This window comes from Procambarus clarkii, chromosome 54 (assembly GCF_040958095.1).
Source record: "Procambarus clarkii isolate CNS0578487 chromosome 54, FALCON_Pclarkii_2.0, whole genome shotgun sequence".
NCBI classification, from domain to species: domain Eukaryota; kingdom Metazoa; phylum Arthropoda; class Malacostraca; order Decapoda; family Cambaridae; genus Procambarus; species Procambarus clarkii.
In genome coordinates this window covers 19552650-19572510 of record NC_091203.1, presented here as the reverse complement: position 1 = coordinate 19572510, position 19861 = coordinate 19552650, and the positions used below count along the sequence as shown (strand labels likewise).

The 19861-nt window shown below is 43.7% G+C and overlaps 1 long non-coding RNA gene across 1 annotated transcript in view; it reads right to left on the bottom strand.

Annotated features, from left to right (window-relative positions):
- Window positions 1–16588, bottom strand: part of LOC123771355 (uncharacterized) — a 36242-nt gene extending 19654 nt beyond the window's left edge. Inside the window, exon 1 of the long non-coding RNA XR_011222849.1 lies at window positions 16464–16588. This is a non-coding gene — a long non-coding RNA (uncharacterized lncRNA). The remainder of the gene's footprint in view (window positions 1–16463) is intronic.
- Between the last annotated feature and the right edge of the window lie 3273 nt (window positions 16589–19861).

Genomic DNA, 19861 nt, shown 5'->3' with positions numbered 1-19861 from the left:
GCAGAGAGTTACAGTGAGGGGTGAGACCTCAGACTGGCGTGAAGTCACCAGTGGAGTCCCACAGGGCTCTGTACTTGGACCTATCCTGTTTCTGATATACGTAAATGATCTCCCAGAGGGTATAGACTCATTCCTCTCAATGTTTGTTGACGACGTCAAAATTATGAGAAGGATTAAGACAGAGGAGGACAGCTTGAGGCTTCAAGAAGACCTGGACAAGCTGCAGGAATGGTCGAACAAATGGCTGTTAGAGTTTAATCCAAGCAAATGTAATGTAATGAAGATAGGGATAGGAAGCAGGAGACCAGATACAAGGTATCACTTGGGAGATAAAATACTTCAAGAGTCCGAGAGAGAGAAAGACCTGGGGGTTGATATCACGCCAGACCTGTCCCCTGATGCTCATATCAAGAGGATAACAGCAGCAGCATATGCCAGGTTGGCTAACATAAGAACGGCCTTTAGAAACTTGTGTAAGGAATCTTTCAGAACATTATATACCACATATGTCAGACCAATCCTGGAGTATGCGGCACCAGCATGGAGTCCATATCTAGTCAAGCATAAGACTAAAATGGAAAACGTTCAAAGGTTTGCCACCAGACTAGTACCCGAGCTGAGAGGTATGAGCTACGAGGAGAGACTACGGGAATTAAACCTCACTTCGTTGGAAGACAGAAGAGTTAGGGGGGACATGATCACCACATTCAAGATCCTCAAGGGAATTGACAGGGTTGATAAAGACAGGCTGTTTAACACAAGGGGCACACGCACTAGGGGACACAGGTGGAAACTGAGTGCCCAAATGAGCCACAGAGATATTAGAAAGAACTTTTTTAGTGTCAGAGTGGTTGACAAATGGAATGCATTAGGAAGTGATGTGGTGGAGGCTGACTCCATACACAGTTTCAAGTGTAGATATGATAGAGCCCAATAGGCTCAGGAACCTGTACACCTGTTGATTGACAGTTGAGAGGCGGGACCAAAGAGCCAGAGCTCAACCCCCGCAAGCACAACTAGGTGAGTACAACTAGGTGAGTACAGGCAGTAAATGCAGAGTAAATGCAAAGTAATGAATGAAACTAGGCAGTGGAAACAGGAGTCCAGACACAGAATACAGAATAGGAGATGAAGTACTTAATGAAACGAACAGAGAGAAAGATCTAGGAGTTAATATCACACCAAACCTGTCTCCTGAAGCCCACATAAAAAGAATAACGTCTGCGGCATATGCGAGGCTGGCTAACATCAGAACAGCGTTCAGGAACCTGTGTAAGGAATCATTCAGAATCTTGTACACCACATATGTAAGACCAATCCTGGAGTATGCGGCCCCTGCATGGAGCCCGTATCTTGTCAAGCACAAGACGAAGCTGGAAAAAATCCAAAGGTATGCCACTAGACTAGTCCCAGAACTAAGAGGCATGAGTTACGAGGAAAGGCTGCGGGAAATGCACCTTACGACACTGGAAGACAGAAGAGAGAGGGGAGACATGATCACAACCTACAAAATCCTCAGAGGAATCGACCGGGTAAACAAGGATAAACTGTTCAACAATGGTGGGACGCGAACAAGGGGACACAGGTGGAAACTGAGTACCAACATGAGTCACAGAGACGTTAGAAGGAACTTTTTCAGTGTCAGAGTAGTTTACGGATGTAATGCATTAGGCAGTGATGTGGTGGAGGCTGACTCCATACACAGTTTCAAATGTAGATATGATAGAGCCCATTAGGCTCAGGAATCTGTACACCAGTTGATTGACAGTTGAGAGGCAAGACCAAAGAGCCAAAGCTCAACCCCCGCCAGCACAAATAGGTGAGTACAGGGCTCTGTACTCGGTCTTATCTTGTTTCTGATATATGTAATTGATCATTCCGGAGGGTATAGATTCATTTCTCTCAATGTTTGCTGACGACGCCAAAATTATGAGAAGGATTAAGACAGAGGAGGACTGCTTGAGGCTTCAAGAAGACCTAGACAAGCTAAAGGAATGGTCGAACAAATGGTTGTTAGAGTTTAACCCAACCAAATGTAATGTAATGAAGATAGGCGTAGGGAGCAGGAGACCAGATACTAGGTATCATCTGGGAGATGAAATTCTTCAAGCGTCAGAGAGAGAAAAAGACCTGGGGATTAACATCACACCAGACCTGTCCCCTGCAGCCCATATCAAGAGGATAACATCAGTGGCATATGCCAAGCTGGCCAACATAAGAACGGCATTCAGAAACTTGTGTAAGGAATCATTCAGAACTTTGTATACCACATATGTCAGGCCAATCCAGGAGTATGCAGCCCCAGCATGGAGTCCATATCTAGTCAAGGATAAGATCAAACTGGAATAGGTTCAAAGGTTTGCCACCAGACTAGTACCCGAGCTGAGAAGTATGAGCTACGAGGAGAGGCTACGGGAATTAAACCTCACTTCACTGGAAGACAGAAGAGTTAGGGGGTACATGATCACAACATTCAAGATTCACAAGGGAATTGATAGGGTAGATAAAGACAGGCTATTTAACACAAGGGGCACGCGCACAAGGGGACACAGGTGGAAACTGAGTGCCCAAATGAGCCACAGAGATGTTAGAAAGAACTTTTTTAGTGTCAGTGTGGTTGACAAATGGAATTCATTAGGAAGTGATGTGGTGGAGGCTGACTCCATACACAGTTTCAAGTGTAGATATGATAGAGCCCAATAGGCTCAGGAACCTGTATACCTGTTGATTGACGGTTGAGAGGTGGGACCAAAGAGCCAGAGCTCAACCCCCGCAAGCACAACTAGGTGAGTACAATTAGGTGAGTACACACACACACACACACACACAGGACAGAGGACAGCAGGATCAGATGCAAAAGAGCTAGGAACGATTACATTAACATAAGACGAACATTGGAAAGGAACTATGAGAACGATATTGCGATCAAAGCGAAAAAGCAACTTAAATTACTACATAACTATAAAAGAAGAAAAATGTTGGTGAACGACCAAGTGACACGACTAAGGAAAACAGAGGGGGGCATATACTGAAAGTGACAACTAAATCTGCGAGGCACTAAATGCCAGTTTCCATGTAGTGTTCACAACCGAGCCTGAGCAGCTCCCATTGTTAGAAGAGATTACCCTAGATAAAAGACTATCAGATATAAAGGTGACAGCAGAGGAGGCAATGAAACAGTTGACAACACTGGATGCAACTAAAGCAGTTGGAACAGACAAAGTATCACCGTGGATACTAAAAGAGGCAGTGCAGGCCCTCAGCGTGCCTCTGGCAATGATCTTTAATGAGTCACTTATGTCGGGAGAATTGCCCAGTTGCTGGAAGAAGGCAAATGTCGTGCCGATCTTCAGGAAAGGCGATAGGGAGGAGGCACTTAACTACAGACCCGTATCACTGACAAGCATCCCCCGGTAAAATACTTGAGAGAATAATAAGGCTACGACTGGTTGCACACCTGGAGAACGTTAGGTTTGTGAACAAACATCAACATGGGTTCTGGAAAGGGAAATCGTGCCTACAAACCTTTTGGAATTCTATGATAAAATAACGAGGATAAGACAGGACAGAGATGGTTGGGCAGACTGTATATTTCTGGACTGCCGAAAAGCCTTTGATACAGTACCGCACATGAGACCAGAGTCAAAGCTCAACCCCCCCGCAACTAGTTGAGTACAGTGTTGTTATAGAGCAGTGTTGTTAAAGAGCAGTGTTGTTATAGAACAGTGTTGTTATAGAACAGTGTTGTTATAGAACAGTGTTGTTATAGAGCAGTGTTGTTATAGAGCAGTGTTGTTATAGAGCAGTGTTGCTATAGAGCAGTGTTGTTATAGAACAGTGTTGTTATAGAACAGTGTTGTTATAGAGCAGTGTTGTTATAGAGCAGTGTTGTTATAGAACAGTGTTGTTAAAGAGCAGTGTTGTTATAGAGCAGTGTTGTTATAGAGCAGTGTTGTTATAGAGCAGTGTTGTTAAAGAGCAGTGTTGTTATAGAGCAGTGTTGTTATAGAGCAGTGTTGTTAAAGAGCAGTGTTGTTATAGAGCAGTGTTGTTAAAGAGCAGTGTTGTTATAGAGCAGTGTTGTTAAAGAGCAGTGTTGTTATAGAACAGTGTTGTTAAAGAGCAGTGTTGTTATAGAGCAGTGTTGTTATAGAGCAGTGTTGTTATAGAACAGTGTTGTTATAGAACAGTGTTGTTATAGAACAGTGTTGTTATAGAGCAGTGTTGTTATAGAGCAGTGTTGTTATAGAACAGTGTTGTTAAAGAGCAGTGTTGTTATAGAGCAGTGTTGTTATAGAGCAGTGTTGTTATAGAGCAGTGTTGTTAAAGAGCAGTGTTGTTATAGAGCAGTGTTGTTATAGAGCAGTGTTGTTAAAGAGCAGTGTTGTTATAGAGCAGTGTTGTTAAAGAGCAGTGTTGTTATAGAGCAGTGTTGTTAAAGAGCAGTGTTGTTATAGAACAGTGTTGTTAAAGAGCAGTGTTGTTATAGAGCAGTGTTGTTATAGAGCAGTGTTGTTATAGAACAGTGTTGTTATAGAACAGTGTTGTTATAGAACAGTGTTGTTATAGAGCAGTGTTGTTATAGAGCAGTGTTGCTATAGAGCAGTGTTGTTATAGAGCAGTGTTGTTATAGAGCAGTGTTGTTAAAGAGCAGTGTTGTTATAGAACAGTGTTGTTATAGAACAGTGTTGTTAAAGAGCAGTGTTGTTATAGAGCAGTGTTGTTATAGAGCAGTGTTGTTATAGAGCAGTGTTGTTATAGAGCAGTGTTGTTATAGAGCAGTGTTGTTATAGAGCAGTGTTGTTATAGAGCAGTGTTGTTATAGAGCAGTGTTGTTATAGAGCAGTGTTGTTATAGAGCAGTGTTATTAAAGAGCAGTGTTGTTATAGAGCAGTGTTGTTATAGAGCAGTGTTGTTATAGAGCAGTGTTGTTATAGAGCAGTGTTGTTATAGAGCAGTGTTGTTATAGAGCAGTGTTGTTATAGAGCAGTGTTGTTATAGAGCAGTGTTGTTATAGAGCAGTGTTGTTAAAGAGCAGTGTTGTTATAGAGCAGTGTTGTTATAGAGCAGTGTTGTTATAGAGCAGTGTTGTTATAGAGCAGTGTTGTTATAGAGCAGTGTTGTTATAGAGCAGTGTTGTTATAGAGCAGTGTTGTTATAGAGCAGTGTTGTTATAGAGCAGTGTTGTTATAGAGCAGTGTTGTTATAGAGGTACATAAAGATTAGTTATTTGTTTAGTGAATTTGTTACTACATAAAGCAGTAAGAATAATTTAGTTTATCTTCTTATGCTATCGTCTTACAAAGATTTTATTAAACACTTTATACTACATAGTTACCCTAGTATAGTTTGTTACCACATAACTCAGTAATGTTGTTGTTATTTTACATAAAATTGTCATGATATGAAAAGCTATGATTTTGAAACTCAATGACAATATTTTGTTATACAGGTTAGGTTAGGTAAGGTAAGTTGGGTGAGGGATGCTTAGGTTTAATTAGGTTAGGTTAGGTTAGGTTTGGTTAAGTTAAGTTAAGTAGAACTGGTAATGCATCGTTGTTATAGTGAGAACAGTTTCAGAAGTAAAGTTTAGTAAATATAAAGAGACGTTGCTTAAGAAGAATACATTTTAAAAACTGAATCAATGATATTGTTAAACAGTAATGTAATTACTAATTACAGGCTTTGGGTATTGTACGTACTAGCTCTATCTATAAATCCAACATTATGTTTGTAACTCATCTTCTATGTATGTATTTTTACCTGAAGAAATATTTTGATTTAGTGTAGGGTTCGCATCACCTCTCAGTCCTGGTGGATTTTCTCATTGATATGTTTCGTGTTAGAGTGATTTTTGTGTGATTGTAAATGGTGTTAATGTTTTGTCTTATTACCTTTGAATTACATTTGATGACATGAGGAAGATAGTTATTGTACATAAAGACATGTTTTTGTTACTACATAAAGGTTGTCTTAGTTTGGCACTATATAAAACAGAAATGGTAGTTTAGGTAAGTAGCAGAGAGATACCATAGTACAGTTTGTTTATGATATAACATAGTAATGTTACATAAGGAACATGTACTATTGAGTTTGTAACGGTATAAAACAATAATATACGAGAGATATGAAATTAAAGGTTCCCCTGACTAGTGTAAGCCTTTACGAGTTTCTTATTGAATAAAAGAACGATGATTGTGAGAGAGTTGTCTCACAAAGATGTGTACAGGAACGTAGAAGGTTGTACGTTACAACCGTACAACCGGTTGTAACGTTACAGAAACAGTACTATCACTCTGCTGTCACTACATAAAAGTTGAACGAGTTACTACATAGTCACGTTAATCTTAGACAAATATATTCGGTTTGCTAACTGTAGTAACTAAGTGATTGTAACCTATCCACCACTGCCCACTGGATGGGGGGCGGTGTGTAGGATAATCATATCACTTGTGACACTAGCTCTCCACATATGTCAGTTGCTTAATTTAGAATCTGTACTTGTGGCTCGGTCACGAGCCCATTGTTGATGTGACGATGTGCATTGAATTTTGTTAACTGATTACATGATTGAATTTTTTTTAACTGATAACAGCTAACAAAATAGTAATACTTACTATTTTTATTTGTAGTTGTACTGTAATTAGGTGTAATTAAAGAAGGAAAATTAATAGTATATTTATAATATTCGTATGAGCTAATATTCTTGCTTACGGCGGACCTTGTTACTGAGTGGGTCATCGAGGTCGCACAGGAGAGCTCGAGGTCGGACCTGAGAAGTCGAGGTCGGACATGAGAGGTCGAGGTCGGACCTGAGAGGTCGAGGTCGGACATGAGAGGTCGAGGTCGGACCTGAGAGGTCGAGGTCGGACATGAGAGGTCGAGGTCGGACCTGAGAGGTCGAGGTCGGACAGGAGCGGTCGAGGTCATACAATTGGGTCGAGGTCGGACAGTAGCGGTCGAGGTCGGACAGTATCGGTCGAGGTTGGACAGGAGCGGTCGAGATCAGAAAGAAGCGGTCGAGGTCGTACAATTGGGTCGAGGTCGTACAATTGGGTCGAGGTCGGACAGTAGCGGTCGAGGTCGGACATGAGTGGTCGAGGTCGGACATGAGCGGTCGATGTCGGACAGGAGCGGTCGAGGTCGGACAGGAGCGGTCGAGGTCGGACATGAGCGGTCGAGGTCATACAATTGGGTCGAGGTCGGACAGTAGCGGTCGAGGTCGGACATGAGCGGTCGAGGTCGGACATGAGCGGTCGAGGTCGGGCAGGAGCGGTCGAGGTCGGACAGGAGCGGTCGAGGTCGGACATGAGCGGTCGAGGTCATACAATTGGGTCGAGGTCGGACAGTAGCGGTCGAGGTCGGACAGTATCGGTCGAGGTTGGACAGGAGCGGTCGAGATCAGAAAGAAGCGGTCGAGGTCGTACAATTGGGTCGAGGTCAGAGAGAAGCGGTCGAGGTCGTACAATCACGTCGAGGTCAGACAGGAGCGGTCGAGGTCAGACTGAAGCGGTCGAGGTCGTTCAATTGGGTCGAGGTCAGACAGGAGAGGTCATGTCCCAAGCAATTGTTTGGTCACTAGATATATATATTATGTCTTTATTATCGTATGGTAATATCTTTGTTCGTTAAAGCTAAGCTAAGATCATGGAGTACTATGGTAGATATCAGTGTATCCTGTTTTGACAGTCCATAGAGATATACTCTGTCAAGTCCATAGTGATATAACACAGGGGGGGGGGGGTTTCCTGTTTCTGATCTACTCTTCAAACCCTTTCACCCCTCTGCCCGTATTCTGTTTACTTCTCTTCTACCAAGGGAACCCCCAGAGCTACTCTAAGCCGAATCCCCACGTCACTTGGTCTTAGCCGTTTTGACTGGCTAAGATTCTACAGCCTCACGACGTGGTACTAGACTTATAGCAAACTCAAGAGTCTCCTTCTGCTGCCACCACCAGACCTTTAACACGAAGCGCAATAAACGGGGTCTGGACCGATTAAGCTCTCAATAAACCTTGGGGTTTGATCCCCAGTTATTTGGAATAGGAGGGAAGAATCTACGTTAAGTGTGGGGAAGTATAGCAAACAAAGGGATAACTGAATTCTTACTCTTTGTGAGGCTTGCGGCCCAACTAAACTCAGCCTCGTGGAGACCACGTGACAAGGACATGTCACATGTGGAAATAATGAAATGCAAATTACATCTAATTGGTTTATTTTAATAAAAGCTAAACAAAATCTAAATAAAAGCCCTCTCTATAGTTAACACTCCCTAGAGGCATGATATGAACTAATTCCCTGTACAAAACTACAGCAGACTCTACCTTTGACTGCAACCAGCTAGGTGTAATGCTGATCGTGGGGAGAAGTGGAGATGGGGGACCTCTCCCAGTTGTTGACCAGTCCACACTGTGTCTCCCTCACTCTGCCTGCCTCACAGCTGGTCAGAGCTAAGGGTATTCATATGCCAGGCTCACTAAGTTTACTAGCAGGGGTTTAAGTTGAACAACTAATCTCTGTTGCACTGAACAACCCAGATGGTTGAACTCTTTTAAACTGAAGGTAATTTCACAGGCATCTTAGGGAAAGGCTATTTCCAATTACGAAACGGCTATTTGACCTTTGAGAATTACTAAATGTGGAAGGCTTTGATGACCCGTGACCGTGGGGTCGTCAAGGTCGCTCCGCGCCAAGGGTTAGTCCCGGCTAGTGACATCACTGATGGTGACTTACTCAGTATTCCGACAACTGAGGATACTCTTGAGACTTTAAACAGGAATATTATTGAATACAATTTTAATGAAGACTTGAATTTCTCTAAATTACTGAATTCTGTAAAATAATTCATTATACGCTGCTTAAGACAAAGACGCCGGCCATTTTGTGACCTAAACCGCTAATCCTAGAAGAGATACTCCGTGACGTCGGGTCAGGTCACTCCGCTTGACTCCAAACTTTCCAACCCCATAGTCTATGAGAAACCATACTGAATAATTCCTACAACAACCTAGTTTGTTACAGTGACTTACAGTCTGTCAAGTCCAAAGGGATTCTGAGTTCATACCCAGACTGTCTTAGAGAAAATGATGTTCAGAGAGCCATTAAAGTTTGTGATAGCCTCACATATCTAACTGTGGTGAAGAGCACAATTGTTATTTTAAGGCCATGTACCATGTATAGTGTAAATAACAATTATAGTATGTCTATAATTTTTTGCTCCTGTATGTGCATAGACAAGTAAACTGATTGTCTTTTTTACATAGTTTCCCATTACCCCGAGACAAACTACCTAATGTGTAGTGCTGTTACCATTAAAATGGAGGAACTTAGCACACTATGAGCATTGCTTGTACCATTACAAAAACAATGGGGGTCTGTGTGAGACATCATTACACAACTGCGGCATATATCAGTTTTGGTCTCACAAATACAATGAATAAGTTTCTTTAGCATTTCTCCATCCATATAACTAGACGCGATTCTGAGATTTGCTAGTATGGCATAGGCTCTATGGAACCGTTGCTCCTTCTTTGTGTTACATCTGACCTCTTAAAGAAATTGTCCAGATCAACATCTTCCAAAATGTTCTTTTTTTTTTTAATTTCAATGAGATCTGCCTTGTCATGCCTGGTTTGCAGTATTGTTAGCCCTGTGGCCCTCAACAGTTCTTGATACGTGAGTTGACTGAGCTCTGGAATGATTTCTGTTGTCTAGTATTGCACCTTTCCCAGAGTAGCTATGTTTTTCTGAAGATGGGGTCTCTATGCTTGGATACAGCATTTCAAATGGGGCGGACCTGACATTTATACAGTGTAATCACTACCTTCTTTTCCTTAAAGTCGAGAGTACGCTTGATTATTCTAAGTGTTTGGCTAGTTTTTTTGACTGCTGCTTCTAGTTGTTATCAACTTTCAGTGAGTAGTGGATTTTGACTCCAAGGTCCTTTCCTTCATCAATCTGCTGTAATGTAATGTTATTAATTTGGTAGTTGTGGCCCACATAAGGAATGCATTAAATAGTGATGTGGTAGAGGCTGACTCCATACCCAGTTTCAAATGTAGATTTGGTATGCCCAATTGGCAAAGGAATCTGTACACTAGTTGATTGACAGTTAAGAGGCGGGACCAAAGAACCAGAGCTCAACCCCCGCAAGCACAACTAGATGAGTACATGCAGGGTATTACATTTGTCGATATTAAAAGCATTTGTCAGTCTTTTGACCATTTGTGGAGTTCATGTAGGCTTCAGCTATGTAAGCTATGTAAGGCTTCAATATCATTATCGTTTCGCACTTTACCTAAAATCTTTGTGTCATCTGCAAATTTGATGATGTGGTTAGTAATATTCTTATTTATGTCATTGTTGTATATGACAAAATGGGTTGGCCCCAAAATTGACCCTTGCAGTACCCCCACTTACCACATTTCTCCAATCAGATTCATTCCCCTTTAGCACGACCGTTTGTTTTGTTTTGTTTTGTTTTAACCATTGATTTATCCATTCTAGTATTCTACCATTTATTCCATGTATCTGTAATTTCCTTGCCAGTCTTTCATATGGTATTTTTTCACAGGCTTTAGCAAAATCTGTGCATATTATATCAACCGGAAGTCCTTTGTCTGAGAAGCTGGTTACCGTTTCCACAAATGTGAGCACGTTCATCAGGCAGGATCTATTTTTCACAAACCCATCTTGTGTCGATTTAACAAGGCTGTTCATTGTTAGATGGTGAATGATTCCCTCTCTTAGGATTCTCTCCATGAGCATGCAGATGTGTGATGTTAAGCTGATCGAACGGTAGTTCTCTACTGAACTCTTTCTGCCCTCTTTGAAAATAGGAGTGACATTTGCATATTTCCAATCTAAGGGGACTATCACTTGGTCCAGAGATTTTGCGAAAAGTAATTTCAGCGGAAAGCATGGTTCTTCTGTCAATTCCGTTATGACTGTGGACTGGATTCCATCCACACCAGGGGCTTTTAAGACTTTTAGTTTGTCAATGTTCTTCCTGATTATGTCGCATGCTATGATTATTACACATAGAAATCACAATAGCGTGATGCATCAAATGAGCAAATCCACAAGGGCCGTAACGAGGATTCGAACCTACGTCCGAGAGCATCCCAGACGCTGCCTTAATCGACTGAACTACGGCATGGTATAAGAATTGCAACCAGAAATTCTACGGAATTTACTTGGATCCTGCAGCCCTTCCGAGACACAAACCAGGGATTTACACAACTCTCCCCATGCACTCGAGCTATGTCAATAGGCCGTTCTACCTCTTCGCCCTTACTTCATTACACACAGAAATCACAATAGCGTGATGCATCAAATGAGCAAATCTACAAGGGCCGTGACGAGGATTCGAACTTACGTCCGAGTAATCTACGAAGAGAGGATTAAGGAAGCGTCTGGGATGCTCTCGGACGTAGGTTCGAATCCTCGTCACGGCCCTTGTGGATTTGATCATCCACAACCTTACCTTACACAATAAACTGCTGAAGTGATCCACTCTACAACCCAGCAAGAATCATACATATATCAAAGAATTTATTTATTTATTTATTTATGCATATACAAGAATGTACATAAGGAATGTGAGGATACAAATATGGTAATTACAGTCTTGTAAAGCCACTAGCACGCGCAGCATTTCGGGCAGAATGTAACAAATACTGGTACTGTGGGAAGTCTCGTGCCTGGTACTGGGGGACGTCTCGTGCCTGGTACTGTGAGACGTCTCGTGCCTGGTACTGGGGGACGTCTCGTGCCTGATACTGTGAGACGTCTCGTGCATGGTACTGTGGGAAGTCTCGTGCCTGGTACTGTGAGACGTCTCGTGCCTGGTACTGTGAGACGTCTCGTGCCTGGTACTGGGGGACGTCTCGTGCCTGATACTGTGAGACGTCTCGTGCATGGTACTGTGGGAAGTCTCGTGCCTGGTACTGTGAGACGTCTCGTGCCTGGTACTGGGGGACGTCTCGTGCCTCATACTGGGGGACGTCTCGTGCCTGGTACTGTGGGACGTCTCGTGCATGGTACTGTGGGACGTCTCGTGCCTGATACTGTGGGACGTCTCGTGCCTGGTACTGTGGGACGTCTCGTGCCTGGTACTGGGGGACGTCTCGTGCCTGGTACTGTGGGACGTCTCGAGCCTGGTACTGTGGGACGTCTCGTGCCTGGTACTGGGGGACGTCTCGTGCATGGTACTGGGGGACGTCTCGTGCCTGGTACTGTGGGACATCTCGTGCCTGGTACTGGGGGAAGTCTCGTGCCTGGTACTGTGAGACGTCTCGTGCCTGGTACTGGGGGACGTCTCGTGCCTCATACTGGGGGACGTCTCGTGCCTGGTACTGTGGGACGTCTCGTGCATGGTACTGTGGGACGTCTCGTGCCTGATACTGTGGGACGTCTCGTGCCTGGTACTGTGGGACGTCTCGTGCCTGGTACTGGGGGACGTCTCGTGCCTGGTACTGTGGGACGTCTCGAGCCTGGTACTGTGGGACGTCTCGTGCCTGGTACTGGGGGACGTCTCGTGCATGGTACTGGGGGACGTCTCGTGCCTGATACTGTGGGACATCTCGTGCCTGGTACTGGGGGACGTCTCGTGCATGGTACTGGGGGACGTCTCGTGCATGGTACTGGGGGACATCTCGTGCCTGGTACTGGGGGACGTCTCGTGCCTGATACTGTGGGACATCTCGTGCCTGGTACTGGGGGACGTCTCGTGCATGGTACTGGGGGACGTCTCGTGCATGGTACTGGGGGACGTCTCGTGCATGGTACTGGGGGACGTCTCGTGCATGGTACTAGGGGACGTCTCGTGCATGGTACTGGGGGACGTCTCGTGCCTGGTACTGGGGGACGTCTCGTGCCTGGTACTGGGGGACGTCTCGTGCCTGGTACTGGGGGACGTCTCGTGCCTGGTACTGGGTGACGTCTCGTACCTGGTACTGGGGGAGGTCTCGTGCCTGGTACTGGGGGACGTCTCGTGCCTGGTACTGGGTGACGTCTCGTGCATGGTACTGGGGGACGTCTCGTGCCTGGTACTGGGGGACGTCTCGTGCCTGGTACTGGGGGACGTCTCGTGCCTGGTACTGGGGGACGTCTCGTACCTGGTGCTGGGATATGTCTCGTGCCTGGTACTAGGGGACGTCTCGTGCCTGGTACTGGGGGACGTCTCGTGCCTGGTACTGGGGGACGTCTCGTGCCTGGTACTGGGGGACGTCTCGTACCTGATACTGGGATATGTCTCGTGCCTGGTACTGGGGGACGTCTCGTGTCTAGTACTGGTGGACGTCTCGTGCCTGGTACTGGGGGACTTCTCGTGCCTTTTTCTGGGTGACGTCTCGTGCCTGTTACTGGGTGACGTCTCGTACCTGGTACTGGGATATGTCTCGTGCCTGGTACTGGGGGACGTCTCGTGTCTAGTACTGGTGGACGTCTCGTGCCTGGTACTGGGTGACGTCTCGTGCCTGGTACTGGGTGACGCCTCGTGCCTGGTACTGTGTGACGCCTCGTGCCTGGTACTGGGGGACGTCTCGTACCTGGTTCTGTGTGACGTCTCGTGCCTGGTACTGTGCGACGTCTCGTGCCTGGTACTGGGGGACGTCTCGTGCCTGGTACTGGGTGACGCCTCGTGCCTGGTACTGTGTGACGCCTCGTGCCTGGTACTGGGGGACGTCTCGTACCTGGTTCTGTGTGACGTCTCGTGCCTGGTACTGTGCGACGTCTCGTGCCTGGTACTGGGGGACGTCTCGTGCCTGGTACTGTGCGACGTCTCGTGCCTGGTACTGGGGGACGTCTCGTGCCTGGTACTGTGCGACGTCTCGTGCCTGGTACTGGGGGACGTCTCTTGCCTGGTACTGGGGGACGTCTCGTGCCTGGTACTGGGGGACGTCTCGTGCCTGGTACTGAGGGACGTCTCGTGCTTGGTACTGGGTGACGTCTCGTGCCTGGTACTGGGGGACGTTTCGAGCCTGGTACTGGGGGACGTTTCGTGCCTGGTACTGTGGAACGTCTCGTGCCTGGTACTGGGGGACGTCTCGTGCCTGGTACTGGGGGACGTCTCGTGCCTGGTACTGGGTGACGTCTCGTGCCTGGTACTGGGGGACGTCTCGTGCCTGGTACTGGGGGACGTCTCGTGCCTGGTACTGTGGGACATCTCGTGCTTGATGCTGGGTGACGTCTCGTGCCTGGTACTGGGAGACGTCTCGTGCCTGGTACTGGGGGACGTCTCGTGCCTGGTACTGGAGGACATCTCGTGCCTGGTACTGGGTGATGTCTCGGGTACTGGTTTGCGTCACTAGCAAGATAGTGGGTGAAGCGTACTGGGAAATCAGATTAAGGTCTGCGTTTCATCATGATTATAATCATAATTGGTGTTCTCACGCCGAGGCTATTTTTGTGATATTGAGCATTTATATATTCCTAATATACTTATACGCAAACTTAATGCGAATTAAGCAGATAAGTAAACCAGAAAATCTAATTAACAAAGGTGTCCCCGAATTAGAAAAAAGAATGCTTTTCTCGTCCCGGCAAATTCTTCAGTTATACCATAATAGGAAATTGGTAAACACCAAATAAATTGGGTGAGAAAGTGAGAGAGAGGTGTTGTTTGCGTGGCGAGAGAGAGAGATAGTGAGGTGAGTCAGGTGGCGGTTCCCACCGCGGCGCCAAGGATGGTCTGCCCGCCGCCATTGTTGTTAGACACACCAGCGTAAACACGGAGGCTGACGCCGTTGCCTTATCGCCCACACCTGTCCTACTCTCACCCCACACACCCACACACACAACGGGTTGCGTGCATTCTACACCCTTTGCCACTCTCTATAACTCGGCTTCGCCCGTGTACGAACTGTACACAAAGATTCGTGTATACGCAACGCATCTTTGTACGTTTGTTTTTGACGTAACCTTGCCTGTGTATCGGTAGTTAAAACGTGATGCATATTATGTTAATTAATAAATCGCGTAAATGCGTCTACGGCCGCACTTACGCTATATATATTTATTGTAGCTAGCCTATGGTTTGATAATTTTTCAAGATGATGCATGAACTCCTGTTGTTTGTCATTATACATGGACCCCAGTTGTTTATCATTATACATGGACCCCAGTGGTTTATCATTATATATGGACCACAGTTGTTTATCATTATACACGAACCCCAAGTTGTTTATCATTATACATGGACCCCAGTTGTTTATCATTGTACATAAAACCAGTTGTTTGTCATTATTCATGGACCCCAGTTGTTTATCATTATACACGCACCCTAAGTTGTTTATCTTTATACATGAACCCCAGTTGTTTATCATTATACATGGACCCCTGTTGTCATTATACATGCACCTTAGTTGTTTATCATTATACATGCACCTTAGTTGTTTATCATTATACATGCACCTTAGTTGTTTATCATTATACATGGACTCCAATTGTTGTCAAGTATGCATGAGCCTCCAGGTGCTTCACATTATACATGGACCCCAGTTGTTTGTCATTATACATGGACCCAATTGCTTATCATTATACACGGACCCCAGTTGCCTCTCATGCTCCATGGACACCAGTTGCTTCTCATTATACTCGGACCCCCATTTTTGTCATTATACAGTTATCTCAACTTCTTTTCATCTTTCAATGACTCAAACAGTTTCTCATTACATTAAATAATAGTTATTAATAGTTAACTATTATACAATGATTACCATAAAACGTTTTGTAATTACTCATATCACCAAATTACTCCTCATTATACATGGCTCCAACTTTTCTCGTTATATTAAAAACGCAGCATTTTATCTGTGACTTGTAAAGATAATGTATTATCATTCTTGCATGTCAAGGATAATGCTACTATGTATGTGTCATTATACAAGGACCCCAAGCCGTGTATTAATGTACAAGTAATCTCATTGTTTCTTATCCTAACCTGTTTCTCACTACACAACACCACAATTATTATTCACTATGTTCTCATTATACATGGGGCATTATCTTTTTTCATTATACAAGGTCGTTAGGTGTTATTCATTATTGCTCAGACCCCCTTTCTCTTTTACATACAATCTATTATTAAACAGTGATTATTATGACCAATCGATCATTATTTTAACCAATCTATCTCTTGTTATGACCCATCTGTTTCTTAATTAACCATCTGTCTGTTATTATAGCCTATTTATCTCTTATTATAACATATATCTCTAATTATAACCCATCTGTCTCATATTATAACCCACCAGTTTATTATTATAACCAATTTGTCTCTTGCTATAGCCCCATGTGTCTCATTATAATACATTTGTCTCATCGTATAACCCACCTGCATCTTATTATAACCTTTGTCTCTTATAACCCATCTATCTCTTATTATAATCTTTCTGTCTGTTATAATTCTATAAACAAGAAGTAATGTGAATTAGAGAGTATAATGTGTGTGTTGTGACGTACCAGTAAAGGTAGGCGGGTGGGTACTGACGCAGGAGCTGAGAGTTAGGTACGGGAAGGTGCTCTCTCCTGGCTGGTTGACTTTGGTCTGGTCGCTGAGGAGACGCTGCACCCCTTATATAGCTTCCCATGGCAACTGTCATCTCGACGCCTCCTCTGCGAACTCTTTCTTTTTTTCTCGAATAAACAATTTACATTTCTGGTATGTCATGATGTGTGAATCACATGCGGGCTACGATTTTGTATTGTAATATATTATTTTGTCTTATAAATGCATGATGCGAACAATGACACACACACACACACATACACGCACACAGATTCACACACAAATACAATATCAGACAGGCATACAGACACACACACAAACGTAAGAACATGCGAATAAAGACGAATTAAGAAAAAATGAACATTATTGGCCCATACGTGGCAGCTATTTATATCGACGCAACCTCATTCACACATGCGTCTAACTTAACCTTGAAACAATTTAATGATCCCACGTCTGTTATGTTACACAGTAATTGGTTCCACGAATCAACATCCCTGTTTCCAAGTCAATATTTAGCGAGTTCTTTTCTGAATCTAAACTTCAATTCCTGGAACAAACTCTTTGTCTATGCGGAACTGTTGATTTCGCGTGGACTACGGCGACCAAAACTGAACGAAACAGTTGACCGATGGTTGGACACTTCAACAGTCATTATAATAATGATAATGTTTATACAAATGAATGCGCATACAAAGAACATAAGAGTATTGTACAATTGTAGGAACAGGAGTTACTCATATCGTGATAACAAAAACAACATTGTGTCAGTTGAACTGTTAGAACACATACGAAATGGAACCAGCGAGTCTAAATGGATTCAAAAAACAGCCACTCATATTAAAATGATGGGACTGCACGATGTATATACAGATGAAAGAGTACAGCATACAGCACAGAGTACAGCACTATCTGCACCTGGCAGATAGTACCTTTTGACATCCTGACCCCTGCATACCCCACCAAGAAACTAATCACAAACAACCCTCATGCTCAGCTTGCTGCTAAATTAAGCACCATAGAACACAGTCACAATATACAAGCTGAAAACAACATAGCACAGACCATATACACTGACGGATCACTCAATACAGCTACAGGGAGGGCAGGAAGTGCTGTTATTGCTCATCAGCCCGATGGCAGCACAATTCAAAGGAATATCCGAATTAGTAACTGGGCATCCACAATGCAAGTTGAGTTGGTAGCAATACTGTTAGCACTCAAAATTATTGACAACACTGAAGTACACAGCTTAATTATTTCCGATTCCCTTTCCTCACTACGAGCAATAAACAGTTTGCAATCAAGTAATATCGTGCTTGTCTTGGAAGTTGGACGTAGAATAGAATAAGAATACTTAGCAAGAGGGTAAATATAAAAATGTTGTGGATCCCTTCTCACATTGGCCTGCAGGAACATGACAAAGTTGACGCCCTTGCTAAGGTTGTAATAAATAAAGACAGTATTGAACGAAATCTTGAGTTATCAAATACGTCCCTTAAAAGTGTCATTAGACGAGAACTCCTGGATGGATTTGAAGAAAGTAGAACTGTGCAAACTGGAACTAGCAGGTCCATTGTTCATCATAATGAAATGTGTGAAGTAAAACATGTGTATGGGGCAAGTAACAAAATAAGTAGACTAACAGATGTTGTCACAGCTCGTATAAGGCTTGGCTACAAGTATCTCTGGCAGTTCGGCTTGTATAGGAATCTAGATGAAGTAAAGTGTAAAGTGTGTGGACAAAGACAGGGACACACACTCGAACATTACATCTTGGATTGTAGTAAAATTGAGCCATTTAGAGATAAATCTAAGCTCACTCTGTATGATATGGCAACCTATCTTATTACCATTGTGACGATAATCTCCTTCAAGAGATTGAGCCTGCTCTTCCCTCCAAAAATACGTCGATACAAATATATAAAACTACTATGGAAGAAATGTCCAACAACGACAACAACATCTCCAAGGTTTGCCAGAGAGCAAAACGTATGCAGCCAGGAACACCTGCTCCACCTCAAACCGCCAAACTACCTGTCTTGTCGCCGGCTCCTCGCTGATTGGCTGTAGGTCAAGCTGCAACTGCACTCCACCCACCATACTACTTGATGTCTGGGGCCGCCACGACCTCAGTCTTCAGAATATTCAGTGCTTTCATAAGGTTAACACGTCTTCTTGGTAGACTAAGCTGTGGCTTACGTGTACTAAGAGAGGTGATAGCTTAAAGCCAATATTCCTGCACCTCTCATTTGATTGTATATTGCACAGCTTGTTATTACTCACTTGTCTTAACGTAAATTTTCATTTTGTCATTTGATTATTCTTATTATTTTGATTGATTGATTTATACGAATTTGTATGTCCATTTTATTCATGTTTTGCTTTCTTTAACGTAATTAAAATTTCATTGTTAAAATTTACTTGTGTTTTGCGTGTCTTCTCCTTACCTTACCACAGACGAAGTTCCAGAATTTCTATTTTTTTTTTTGTTTCTATGTGACGAGGCCATACCCCTAGCTTTGAACAGCCGAACACCAACGCGTTACCGTCACACCATGGATAAATTACCTGAAATCCTTGCACTGTATCCATATTTCGCTTCCAGTAGATGAACGACATATGAGATGAAGAAACAAGTAGTGTATTGTGAAGACTAATAATAAACAGAAGCTACCCTATAACTATCTCCATTGGTCAAACTATTATGTATTAGGGATAAGACCTACTATTAATGGATAATGACTTACTGTAAATATATATCTCTTGAAATAGCACTTACTCTGTAACTAGCTGACATTGTAACTATAAGGTGTGAAGGATAAATGAAATTATTTATGTAATAATCTAAGATGAGGTCTGATAAAGACCTTTTGTGCCCTCTGTAATGCTTTTCTGCTACCGCTCACTGGATGGGTATGGGGTGCACAATAAACTAGCCGCCTCCGTCGGCAACAATCAATCAAATCATACTTATGAATCCTAGCTACACCATTCCTCCCCCCCTCCCCCCCACCCCCCCGTTCCATCCCAAATCCTTATCCTGACCCTTTCCAAGTGCTATATAGTCACAATGGGTTGGCGCTTTCCCCCTGCACATGGTAGCATTGTAGCTACTATTACGAACAGAGATTCGGAGCAAATCGGCCAAGTGTTTAGAGAGAGGCCTAGAGTTTAATTGGCTATGGGTTAGTCAGTAGACATAATATTACGGCAGTCGCAGAAGCTTAATGAAAATTGGAGGATGCCTTAAAGTTTTCAGAGATGCAGTAAGTACTTTCTCCCAAATCTGTTCAAAATTGTTACAGGGGCCATACAGCTGAGTGGACAGCGCTCGGGATTCGTAGTCCAA